Raw genomic sequence first — 11,452 nt, 5'->3', positions numbered from 1 at the left:
GGTTGTGTGTTTGGCAGGAGGCAACAGGGGCAGTAAGAGCAGAGTGGGCTTTTATGATGAAACTCAGTGGCAATTTGAAGTCTCCCATCCTTGAACTATAGAAAAAGAAGGAAAAAAGAGAGGGGGAAAGGGGGGAATAGGTGAACTGAGAAGAGAGGGGTAAACAAGAGGAACGAGGTAAAGAAAGATAAAGTAACGAGAGAGCAAGGTGGAAAACGAGAGAGGCAATTAACGGATTCGTGATACAGTAAACGGAGAAAACATGAAAGCATCGCCTCAGTCTATTTATTAAAAAACGCAGTGTGTGTGTGTGTGTGTTTGTGTCTCTGATTGCACTGTTGCATTTCTTGCACGCGTTTCATGTGTGTTTGTGTCTGTCAGTCTGTGTAATTACTCTCATTCCTCCCCACACAACAGCCATAGCTGCGGGTTTTGCCAAGTTGACATTCGAGCGCGTCTGATAAACAACCCCGTCAGATTTGTTTGGCTTCGCGTGCTTCCAGGGAGGGCATTCGAATCCCGAGCAGGAGGAGAAAAACACCAATGAAGAAGAAAAGAAATAGGAGGAAGAGACACAGGGGAGATGGTCCTGCTTGGAGTCTGGGCGCTGGTTAGCACCGCCTGGCAAGGAGTGAGGAGACGTTGCATCATCAGAGCCGAGGAGAGAGAGAGAGATCACCTACTGAAAACATCAAACCAGTTTAACCTTGATGCTCGCTCTATCATCGCCGTACGAGCGGGTGTCAACGGAAATCACACGCTGCCGCGACCTTGGAAGTGAAATCATTTACATTTTTTTTTACCTTTCAAACACATTCAGCAGATATTTGAATCCAGGGGGACCCGGCGATGCCAAGAACATCTTATGGTTCCTAGACAAACAATGTTCCTGTGCCTTAAAATAAAAAAAACACATATAAAAAATCACAATGCTGGCAAATCAAGCAGAGATACATTGAAGAAAATAACAAAAATATATATATATAGACGCAGAATGAATATAGCATGAAGCATTCCTGTAAAGATGCTCCATTTCCAAAACCAAAAGACAGGCGGGAATAACAAAAGCAAGTGTGCGGCGCATGTTTATTTCTCCCTTTGTGCCCGAGGCTGTTTAAACTGAACACATTTTCTCTTGCACTGTGAGTTCATTTGAATTCAGTCATTTGAAAAAGATAAAGTCTTTCTCTGTCACTTCTTCCATATTTTTTTTATTTTTTTGCTTGAAATCAGGAGCTCATTCTTTTCACCTTGTTTGCTGAGCGCTGCCCAAAAATTCAAACAAGGGGCGGGGAGGGAGGGGGGGGGGGGGATAAAATAAAAAAAGAAGAAGCAGTTTCACGCTCCTGCATTTTAATGCTCTGTGCTGCAGTGTGAGTTGGTTTTCTATTGCCTCATGTTAGAAGTCGAGCGTCGCTCCCTCCGCCTGTAAACAAAGAGTCGAGCTGCTCTGATAGCTGCGGCTGTAAGATGCTGTGCTAAATAAAATGTTAAAATATCTGCATTTGTCTATGATTTAAACAATAAACAGATAAACTTATTGTAAAGAAATGTGAACGTCATGGATTGACAGGATTGGTGTTGTTAATAAACAACCCTAACCCCAAAAAAATAATTACCTCCACCAAGGAGGGTTTAGTTTCTTTAGTTATACAGATATCATCACTTTATAATTACATAGAAAAGATTAAGTAACACTTTAACATGTTGGTCATTTAAGACGTCCTGTTTCCAGTTTTACATTGGCTATGGGTCACACGCTGTTAATCTACAAGTTGTTAATGTCAATGTTAATTTCAGTAAATGTTCAGGTAACATATTTCTTTTTATCTTTCAAATATCCACTTGCGTTGGTGATGTTTTGGAATCAGAACATCACTCAGAACATCATCAAACCTCAACCTTCATCTAGTTTGAAGCGATGTGTCTTTGTTGTCTAACACTAGGCACAGACAGTGGTGGTGAACTCTTATTGTCTCTGGTGTAAATTAGTAAACTGGTTTAGTAGAATGTGAAGGAATTTCCTGGGAGTCTTGGTTGCATGAAGTCATCCAGGCAGTTTCCTCCCTGTATCTAATCTGTTGGCTGTGCTCGGTGGTGGGGGGGGGGAAGTGAGTGATCGCATGCTGGTCGCTGCTCGCTCCACTCGGACTGGCTGCTGGGAGGTAAACGGACAAACGCCAAGCGCAACATGGCTTCCTGGTGAAGCTCTTCACTGGCAGGTAAAGACTGACGACATTGTGCGTATCAGCAGGAAGCACATGTTTGTCTACTTCCTGTTTGGGCCACGTAAGAAGAAGGACTCAACTGGACCTTCCGGGTCAGAGTCTCTTCTTACCTCTGTGGTAAGAGGGGAAATTACAGATTGTGTTCAAGATTGTTGTTTATTTTTCTCACAAAAATCACGTTGCATTAGGATATTTTTGAAAATATCTCTATGTCTCACTGTCAGGTTTCGGTTTGTGAACTGGACCCAAAATGCAAACAGAGACAAAACGGTTCGATTTATAAAAGGTTTTAATCTAATTTGTGGTAGAGACATGGACAAGCAACCAAGCAACCAACCAACCAACCAACCAACCAAGCAACCAACCAACCAACCAACCAACCAACCAAGCAACCAACCAACCAACCAACCAACCAACCAACCAATCAATCAACCAATCAACCACCCAATTAACCAACCAATCAACCAACCAACCAACCAACCAACCACCCAATTAACCAAGCAACCAACCAACCAACCAACCAATCAACCAACCAACCAACCAACCAACCAACCAATCAACCACCCAATTAACCAACCAATCAACCAACCAACCAATCAATCAACCAATCAACCACCCAATTAACCAAGCAACCAATCAATCAACCAATCAACCAACCAACCAACCAACCAATCAATCAACCAACGAACAAACCAACCAACCAACCAACCAACAAATGGACAGGGGTGAAGGTAACGACATAACTGAAACATACACTAGAAAAAAAGAGCAAGAGGGTCATTTGATTAAAACCCACGAATGAATAATAAACATGAAAAGCCGTTCTCCTCTAAACCTCTTTCCTAACCAGCTGTTTGTGGCCCACATGTTGTCGGTCCCTATGTTTCTGTGAGTCTCTTATCATGTCTCTGTCTCTCTGTGCACGTCCTGTGGTTTGGTGAAACCATGTCCATTCAGATCTGTCTCCGTGTGCGAGAGCCTCCCCAGTCCTGCTCTTTCCTCCGGTTTGATGTGAATGAGCAGTGACTGTGTTAAAAGCATTAACATTTTCAAACCCCGAATCGCTAATCAGGATGTTGTTGGGGAGGAGAGGCATTCGGGAGAACGCTGCATTATTAAGCATCCACTAGTTAGCTGCCTCACAGACACACACAACACACACACACACACACACACACAACACACACACACACACACACTAGTAAATGTGTTTTCACACTTTTGGATTCATGAAATACAGAGATGAGATTCCGGCAGAGGACATTAAATCACAAAATCTCTCCATAATGAGGGAGAAACACACACACACACATTTCTTTTTTTTTACAATGTGCAAACACTTCTCTGGCTAAGATCTAAGATGCGCACACATCCACGCCCAAAGACACACAGAGACACCCGCAGACGTCTCGTCATTGATTCAACCTCTGATAGGTTTTTCGGCCACAGAGCGGAGGGGCTGATGAAAGACAGGCGCAATAAGAGACAGACAGACAGACAGGTGGGGGAGAGACGAGGCGGTGGAACAGGACAAGGCAGCGGGGTGGAGAGTCCGTTTGGGAGAAATTTGTAGGGTCGTTATCTCCTGATTTTAATGGGGGTGTTGCATATAAATCGTCTGTAAGTGTGTCTGTGTGTGTGCATGCGTGTGAAGGAGAGATGTTGCTCTATCCTCTAAGCACCAATCCCTCCCTTCTTTACCTCCATATTTCTCTCAAACGCTCGACACCTACTCCACTCCTCTCTTATCACCTGCCACTTAAATAGCATTCATCTGCCAAACTGAAATAGAAGCAGGTTTTTGGCCGTGCGAGGCAGCTTTTTGGATGAATGATACATGGTTAAAAAATGCGAGGAGTTGCGGTGACGGGTGGCGTCTTGCATCAGGTGCGGGAGAGACAGTTGATGTGTTCCAGTATCGCTTTGAGAGGGGATCCATGAGTTTTTATCAGAAGGTTCAACGGAAATCAAAACCCTTCTCAGCAGCTTTTAATCTGATAAAACAGAGGTTTACTTATGCTTATCCAAGACTGGGTCACAGAGGCAGCAGGGTTGTTCCAGACATCCACACTTTCCAGCTCCTCCTGGGGGATCCTGGGCAAGTTCTGGGTCTACCTCTGGGTCCAGGACGAACTATTCATCCATCTATCCCTCCATCCCTCCATTATCTACACTGCCTATTCCTTTGAGGGTCGCAGGGGGAGCAGGAGTCGATCCCAGTTGACATTGGGTGAAAGGTGAGGTTCACCCTGGACAGGTCACCAGTCCATAACAGGACCAACCCACAGAGACAAACCACTCTCACATGCAAACCCCTCACAGAACGACCCCGACCAAACTGGGATTCTAACCACGTGCTAACCACCACAAAACTTCTATTACGATAAGAATATGACGTTGTGCCATTTTACATCCAAAAAGTGAACGGTCAGCTTCACCTGCAAAAACCCTTCTCAGGTCATTATTCTACAGTCGGGAGCACAAGGGGAGATTGGGACCACATTTCTTGACTGGCTGTCGGTGACATGATCTGTTTATTAAAATGCTGGCTTACTTTCCCACCTTCACAATACCTGGCAAATTGCTGCGTGATAATCACATCTGTCAAAGACCCTCATTGTGACCCTCTGTTGAACAGCTGGACACATCTGCCAGGAGTGACGGCACATGCAGGGCTAAATGGTGGTTAACATGACGACTATGTCACATGGGTTAAGGAGGTGGTGACTACATGTTCATCCAGTTGGTAGAACAAGCAGTGAAATGGTGTTATGGAGTATTTTTCACGGCATCATTAATATTACCTCCAGCAAGGAGGTTATGTTTTCACCCCTGTCTTTGTTTGCCTGCAGGATTTCAAAGAATCCTGGTGGAACAATGGAAAATGGGCCCGAGAAAGAACCCCTTTACATTTCAGTGTGGATCCAGACAAAAGGGACTGATTTCCCTGAGAATAATTCATGCATCTTCATGGTAAAAAAAAAAAAAAAATGGTTTAACAGCCACTGTGCGGTAAGAAGTACGTCTAGAAACCTGTAACTACCAACGTGTAGCTGAGATAATGTAATGTGGCCCTATAGCTATAAGGCTTATTGAAATTTAAAGGGCTCTTTCAAATAAACGTGATTATAGAGGAAGTGCAATCAATTATATATTTCATACTGTACATGCAAACACTAATATTATTAGTATTATAGCTGCTGCTCCTTTGTCTCCTCTCTCTCCTCCTCTCTCCTCCTCTTTATCCCCTCAACCCTTTATCTGTCTCTCTTTCTCTTTCTCTCTGTCTGTGTCACCCTCAGGCGGTATTTCACATTACCATTTACATCACTCACAGCAGCTCCAGTTACATGCACCTCATACCTCTCTGCAGACACACACACACACACGCGTTTATTACAGCACGCACGCACACGCACACACACACAGGGACACACACAGGGACACAGGGCATGTAGCGCTCAGTCATGCGTGATGACAGATTCTAATAGCTGTTGCTTGTCGACGCACACAGTCAGACAAATACAGTGAAGCAACGCATGTGGTCGCGTACACACAATAACGCACACATAGATCATGGTGGCATGCAGCAGTGCGTACACACACACACACACGTACACACACAAGCTCATCCAGAGCCAAGTAATGTTGACAGCGACCCTGCTATTTTTAAAGGGCACACTTCACAAGATATCATCTCCTCATCATTTGTCCTCCGGGATCTTTGTCGATTTACCCCCCCCCCCCCCCCCCCCACCCACACACACACACACACCAGACACAAAACGGTAGACACACACACATGTAGAGAAGCATCGTGTTGTCACAGACAGTACTGACACACACACACACACACACACGCACACAGTGGGGAATGACGTCCCATCTCCAGATCTGTGTTTTATAACAATTCAAGCTGATGAAACTAAAAATGACGTTTTCCAACCGAGGTCACGGGAAAAGTTTTCCCTTTGTTTGCCGTGACTCAATTTATCACAACATTTTCACAGCATAAAGTTTCTCTGCTCTGAATGTGTCAAAAAATTCAACTTCAAATCAAACAGGATTGTGGAAGAAGACAAAACAACGCCCACTGTGCCACATCAGCCACCAGCGGAAACACCGGGTTTGTTTCTGGACCCACGCGGGGGATCAGCGACACGCATCTTGGAAAGCGACGGCTAATTATTCTAACTTCCATTTTGTGAAACACAAATTAAACAAGTCCTCCCAAATGCTTGAATTTTAAAAAAAACTGGTGTATTCAGTTATAAACGGAACGCTGAGTCAGTCGCTTCCTTTAAATCAAAGCTTAAAAACATATTTGTATCTTGTATTTTGCATTTGCCCTGATTTTACCAATTAATTCTAGTTTGTATTATTGTAATTCTTTCACGACTGCGTTTTAACTTGTTGTTATGTATTTTTACTGGTTTGTCTTTTATGTGTGAAGCACTTTTTTAACTTTGTTCTGAGGAGTGCTATATATATATATATATATAAATAAATTATGATTATATTATTCTCTTTTAAATAAAATGACAAATATGCAAAACACAAAAAAGCGAGGATCACAGAAAGAATCACAGGACGGCCTCTAATTACACGCGTGATGTTGCATATTTTAGTGAAGTTTATCTAATGATCCCAGAAAGCTTGACCCAAATGCAACAGCTGCTGCGACTGACTGTGAAACTAAACAAACACAGCTTCTCAGTGGGAACGAACGGAGCTTCTGATGCAACCGCAGCAGCAGCAGCAGCAGCAGCGGCGAGTAAAGTCTGTAAGAATCCACTGAACCGCTCTGATCACGACGCCGAAATTCACTGACTGACATTTACATAAAGCCTGACTAAATGGCCTTTATGCGGCGGTTAGGCGATAAACAAACTGTGTTGCAGTGCGACTAATGAGTCGTGACTGAACGCGCGCGCTGAATTTATTTGGCGATCGGCTCTCGCGGTAATAAGCATTGATTTCCCAGGCATGAGATGGGCGTGCGGCATTTTAATGCAAAACCGCTTTTATCCATTTATCTGAGATTTTTAGCACAGTCTCGCAGTTTGGGACAAAACACTTTTAATTTGGATGAAATGTTTGTTAAATCTTTGCGGCTTCAAGGTGAAATCGAGCACGAACCCTTTTGTCGAGCTTGTAACATCGGGACAAACCTCGGGTTCGAGTGCAACCTTCATCTTTTCAAATAAAAATATATCTTTTTAGCATTTCTCTCTTTTCATTTATGTGCTATTAAACTATTAAACTTTCCCTTTCATAACTTTATTAGGGGATTCATTCCGGCTCCCTTTCATGCGTGAAGTGGTGTAAACGTGTTGCTTTGTGTGACTTTGCATCAAGGACGCGTGGAGGATTCTGGAGCCACTTCTCATCGTTTGAGGAGAAACCTCTCAGTCCTTCAGCCTCACACACTTCAATAGTCTCTTGTTCTTGTGGGCAGGCTCCGTTCACCACTCAAAATCCTACACCTCATGACGCAAGCACGGCTCCAACCTGTAATCACGCACTTTTACAGATAGGACTGAGGGTTTGATCAAATCGAGCTAAAGCAGCATTTCAATACAAGGATTGAAAATGCAAATGGGCGAAAGTATTGTAGCTGTAAATGATGAAAGTGAATCCTTTAGGCAGATATAGCACTCGTAAAAAAAAAATCTGTCATGTTAGACGTTTGCCTCTCCCTCTCTCTCTCTCGCTCTTCCTCTCCGTCTCTCTCTCTCTCTGTCCTCCTCTTCTTGATGTTGCGCTCCCGGCGGCCTTCTTCCAGTCAAACCACCAGTGGGGGAATATCACCCGTTTCCCCAACATGTCATGTCTGGAGCGAGGATGCAATTTTTAGTGCCAAAGAGTCTTTTAGGAAAGTAGGCCAAGAGCGTCAGGATCTTTTTTTTTTTGGGGGGGGGGGGGGAAGACAGGATGACAGAGAGACGCAGAGGGGTAAAGAAAGAGAGACGTGCAAACAAGAGAGTTTCCATCATATTTGTGACGAAGCGTTTGTTTGTTCGCGGGACGACCATCACTCGCGTACACGACAGCCGACATGAGGAAAAACGTTCTATTTTTATTCCCTATATCTTGTTCCTCTTTTTTAAAACACACATACTTCACTGTCTCTGCTCAATTCAACAAGAGTTTATTCAGTTTTAAGATTTATAGACAAACCGTTAATAATATCCACGAAGCAGTTTACGTTAGGTGACACTTTATATACAGCCCAGTTATTTATAAAATACTAAAGACCGTAAAAGAGTAACAACACCGAGAGAAGTTCTCTTCACTGGGGGGAAATAAAACAAAGGAGGAAAAAAAGAGGGGCATAAAAATGAATACGCAACTCCGGAGAAGAAAGTTTACCATGATGTTGTTAAAATATGACAACCAATAATTCACACGAGACAATAAAACAGAATCTGAATCCAAAGCCGTGAGATTGACGGATCCTGTGAGATGCCAAAAAACCTCTGAGTAGAAGTTTCTAGCAGCAGGAGAGTAAATCACGACACGTTGATCATTCGTCTTCCATCTTCTCGGAGATGGTTGTCAGGTGGACTTGAAATCGTGTTACATGTGCTCGCTCTTGTTTTTTATTTGCCAGCTGGAGCGCTGTCTGCTAACACCCCGCCCCCCCGCTGCGCTCCGCACGGTGCTAACGTCACTGAAGCTCTGGAGGAGGTCAAGGTGCGGGACTGGGTGAACACAGCATGGGACATGGGAGAGTCCAGTTTCCTCCCAAAAGTCAACACTGGTTTCTTTTTACCATTAAACACTTCTCTCCCTCGAACTTGACGAGTTTTCTTTTAAACAAACATCGTTACTCACCCAAGCTCAACCGGCAAATTCCTGAGGTCTTAGAAACGTGTTGAGTTCCTTATTAACCAAGTATGAAGCCGTGTTGTCTACATCCACATTCACCAGTAGTTTTTCCTCTTCACTGTTTTTGTTTGCCTGCACCCTGCGATGTTTGTTGGTGTCACCGCTGCCAACTGTTGACGAGTCGACTCTGCAGGATGTGAATTGTGCCGCCAGCATGCATGAGCATCCCAAAACAAACAGGGACCGAACCTGTGAACCTGCCTGCAATGAACGTTGAATTTTCAATCTTGTTCACATGTCCAATACGCTGTTTTTATATATTATACAAAACATCTTAGAAATAGTTCGAACAATAGTCTCGGATTCAGAAAGACGATGTTTTATCCCTGTCCATACGTGTAGTTTTAGGAAGTTCTCATAGTTCTGATAAATGAGATTTTAATTAGTTATTTGATGTTATGAAGACGGCTGAGACTGAATCGAGATTGGTCGAGAGCGCGTCACAGTGGCCCCGCCCACAATCACTGCCGTTTCGACTCTGGTTTCTAGTGACGTCACCAGCACATGTACAATCGTGGTCAATCCGCTCCTCCACCGAGTCGCTTTCGGGCGTTGAATGTGTCTGCCTCAATTACTCCAGTATCACAACATGTGTAGCGTTGGGAACAGGAAACAATTACATGTTTGTGTGTTTGTTAAAGGAAACTCGGAGCAGCACGGAGGTTTATCTACAAACACATAGATACTAAATGAGGTAAAGGTCTGGAGTTACATTCAAGTCACTTTAGAGACCAAGAAGGAAAAAAAAAACTCTTTAAGAACAGAGATGAGTTTTTTTAAGGGTGTTGAACAAACCAGGAGAGAGACTTTGTATAAAGCTGTGGTTCTGACAAATCACTGCACTGGAAGAGAGAGAGAGAGAGAGAGAGAGAGAGAGAGAGAGACTATAGCTTCCATACACAGCTACTAGGGGACTTAAAGTAAATGTTGATTTTTTTATTTTTTCAAGCCAAAATATGACAATATTGCTCCGAGCCTCAATGAAAATACTGAATGTAGAGCTGAGCTGAAACTGCAAATAACAAGAGAGCGAGTAAACAGAGGAGAGTGAGAAGAAAGAGAGAGAGAGAGAAAGAGGGAGGGAGGGAGGGAGTGGTGGAAGTGTAAAAGAGAGGGAGAGAGGACTGCTGTTGCCACAGGAGAGGTTTCATGTAAAAACACACAAGTCGGCTTTCCTGTCCAATCCAGCAAATTACCAATGACCGACTCCCCCCTGAAGAGACGAGGAGGGGGGGGAGATGAGTGTGTGTGTGTGTGTGTGTGTGTGTGTGTGTGCAAGGCGCCCCCTCTCATCTCATTTACCGGCTTAGACAAGATCTTTCTGTCAGATACACACACACACACACACACACACAGACACACACACTCGCTCGCCAAAGTCAGCCCCCTGAAATATTTACTAGCCTCATGTGGGGAAATCTCTGAGGATTATCCCCAATAACCTGTTTAACTTAATCCTTATCTCACACACATGAATAATAAATCTCCCCCCCTACTCTCTCCGTCGCTGCTCCCTCTCTCTCTCTCTCTCTCTCTCTCTCCGAGACGGACTGAGAAGTAACGCCTCTCTCACCTTACTCTCCATCACCCTCCCTCTCTTCTTTCCCTCTCTCACACACTCATTCCATCTGCTTCACGAACATGCGCCGGCTGCTTTCTCTGCCTCTCCGAGCGTCTTTGAGCTGTTTTGACACATGCGCTCCCTCTCTGCTGCTTCTCTCTTTCCCTCTCCTGTCTCTCTCCACCAAACCCCACCACACCTCCTCGTACCTCGCTCCGTCTCTCTCTTCTGTGTTTCACCCGGCCTGGGCAGGAAAAGGAGCGGTAGCGGAGAGCAAAGAAGGCTGATATCGATAACAGGAAGGGGAAGTGGGCAGTGACCTGAGTGAGAGAGGGCTGCGGCCACGCAGCTGCGGTTCAACACTTTTTTTGGCCACTGGATGAGTAAAAAACATCGGAGGTGAGAGGAAGAAAAAATAGAGAGAGCAAGAGAGACGTGGAAAAAACCTGTTGGACTCTCACCTGAGGGAAAAACCTCGACAACCCGAGGAGGGATACAGACATTTTGGGGTAAAAGCTCAACAGTTGGAAGGATTAGAGTTTAACCTCTTTGACGAAAAACTCTATTCTAAAGGATTAGAGCTCTACCTGCTTCTGTTCCCACATTTCTTCGACTCTCTGTCGTTCTGGGATATTCAAGAGGCAACATCTGATCCAACCTCATCACCGACTTTATCACCTGGTCTGAACAAAGGATTTTCTACAGAAACCCGAGCGGAGAGAGAAACGTCACCTGCTGTGGTCCCGTCTACATCTGACGATAAGAAGAGGGA

The sequence above is a fragment of the Hippoglossus hippoglossus genome, chromosome 15 (genome assembly GCF_009819705.1).
Source record: "Hippoglossus hippoglossus isolate fHipHip1 chromosome 15, fHipHip1.pri, whole genome shotgun sequence".
Taxonomy (NCBI): domain Eukaryota; kingdom Metazoa; phylum Chordata; class Actinopteri; order Pleuronectiformes; family Pleuronectidae; genus Hippoglossus; species Hippoglossus hippoglossus.
This window is presented reverse-complemented; position numbering follows the sequence as displayed.